The 2,345-nt window shown below is 46.8% G+C and overlaps 1 pseudogene; it reads left to right on the top strand.

Moving 5' to 3' along the window:
* Positions 1 to 2,345, top strand: part of LOC104982650 — a 231,697-nt pseudogene that overhangs the window by 222,513 nt on the left and 6,839 nt on the right.

Raw genomic sequence — 2,345 nt, forward strand, 5'->3', positions numbered from 1 at the left:
CAGTCCAGTTTTGGAATCTCAGTATTACTCAGTTATTTCCCTTTATGAAGCATGCAAATAATTGTTAACCTGAGTTTTAGGGGAAAAAAAGCTTAGCTGTTGGTGCCTTCTTCACTGGACTGCTTTTTAGAATATTTTAGCAGCGCTAGATTCAAATTTCTTGCTGACAAATTTAAGAGCCTAGTCGGATGAACTGATTTATGTTTATTTAATTTTTATTATTGATTTGGTATTTAAACTACAGATTTTTGACTGCTGTGTGATCTTTGTCTCATTGTTTTCCACATATAATTTTTCAGTTTGAAGCACTCCCGTTAATGTGCTTTTTCATACTGTACCTCTTACATTTGTAGGTGTATTCGTCAGGCCTTGAAGGAGAAGATCACAATCTTAGTGACTCATCAGCTGCAGTACCTAAAAGATGCAAGTCAGATTCTGATACTGAAAGATGTAAGTAGTTTATAGAAGTCTGTGGAATTGCTGGCACTCAGGTGTGTTGAAAGCCAGACCTCCCAGCAGGTCACTATGCTTGGATTCATGGTAAGCGCCCTCTTCTCCCTCGGTTTTTCACCCCCTTCTTCTCAGAGCTGATGTTCACGCCTTGGAGGATGAATCCAAAGACCTGTAGAAATGTCACTGTGATACTCTAAGTCACATAAACCCTAAAGTGTATGAAAGTACAACCACAGGGTTATTACATCGTCACTGTTCTAATGAAATTTTAAAAGGATAATGATGCTATTTTATTTAGTCAAAGTGTACTTTTTAGAAATTAGACTTAAGTCAAAGTGTATTATTTAGAAATTAGGGACACTAAGACCTGATTGTATCCAGGTGATTATTATACATAGTTTGCCTAAAGAGCATCTTCCATTAACACCAGAAGTGAGGTTGGGTAACTGAGCACCCGGGTCAGAGATGCCCTCTCTGCTGGTGTCTCCAGTTGCTGGTCTCCCTGCCCAGGTCTCTATGTGCCCGATACATGTGGGAGCCTGTGCAGCAGGAGGACAAGGCCCTGCCTTCACGGGGCTCCTGTTCTTATGGGGAGGATGTGACAGAGAGAGAGGTGGGCTGACATCCTGGCTGCCTCCCTGAGGAGCTGGTGCCTCACGGGGTCTGAGTGACATGAAGGTGGGGGCCACACAGTCACCTTGGGGAGGGGGTCTGAGGCAGGGGGTCCTCAGGAAGGAGCTGACCTGGCAGGTTGGAGGAACAGCAGGAAGACCAGCATGTCTGAGGAGAGTGAGCAGGGGGATGGGAGGGAGCTGGTCTCCGAGCTGTGGGCAGGAACTGGAAGTGGGATGGAAGCCTTGGATGGTCCAGAGCAGAGGAGGGATGTGGTCTGATGTGAGAGTTAAGAGAGTCCTCTGATGGTCACTGGAGGGGGGACAGCAGAAGCAGTTACAAGTCTTAGTAAAGCTGAGGAGACAGAAGTGTGAGCTCAGGCTAGGGTATCAGTTTCTAGAGCTGCTGTAACAAAGCACTGCAAACTGGGTGACTTAAAAAAGCAGGAGTTTATCATCTCCCTGTTCTGGAGGCTACAGGTCCCAAATCCAGGTGCTGGCAGGACCGTGCTCTCCCTGGAGGCTCCAGGGGAGAATCCTTCTTTCCAGCCTCTGGTGTTCACCGGCCTTCCTTGTGTTCCTTGGCTTCCAGCTGCAGCACTGTGCTCTCTGCCTCTGATGTCACGTGGCTGTAGTCCCTGTGTCTGTCTGGGTTTCTTTGGTCTTATTGGATGTAGGGTCACCCTGCTCCAGCGTGATCTCATCTTGAGTACATCTGCAAAGACCTTGTTTCCAAATAAGGTGTTTATGGGTGTCATGTTTGAACCTATCTTTTTGAGGAGGGGAGCACCATTCAACTCACAACTCCTAGCATGGTTGAGGGTGGAGTGGAGACTAGTGTGAAGTGTTTAGACTTAGTGATTGCTTGCTTCAATCCTTTGCTGATTTGCCTCTGGGCCTCAGGACCTCTATCGTTAACCCCTGACTGTTCCAAGGTCCTGGATCAAATCCCTGACTTAAGAAATGAATGTCTGCTCTAAGAAAGATTATTAAAACTCTTGCCTCTCTATATTATTATTAACCCCTGCCTCTCTAGAAACAGTTCCCTGTGTGGACTCCTCTCCACTCCTCTAGGAATGGGGTAGGGCAAGGGCTAAGGTTTCTCAAGCTTGGGAGCAGTTGGTTTCACGTGCAGAGGGGGCGACTCTAGTGTGTAAACCCCCAGTGTTGAAAGGGTTATGAGCACAGGATCCGTGGCAGGAGAATAACCTATCTTGCCAGTCCCTAGATGTTTTAGGGTCCTCTTACTGCTTCCTTTGAGGATGCTGCCTCCAGTTTTAG

This window comes from Bison bison, unplaced genomic scaffold (assembly GCF_000754665.1).
Source record: "Bison bison bison isolate TAMUID 2011002044 unplaced genomic scaffold, Bison_UMD1.0 scf7180017864535, whole genome shotgun sequence".
Lineage (NCBI taxonomy): Eukaryota > Metazoa > Chordata > Mammalia > Artiodactyla > Bovidae > Bison > Bison bison.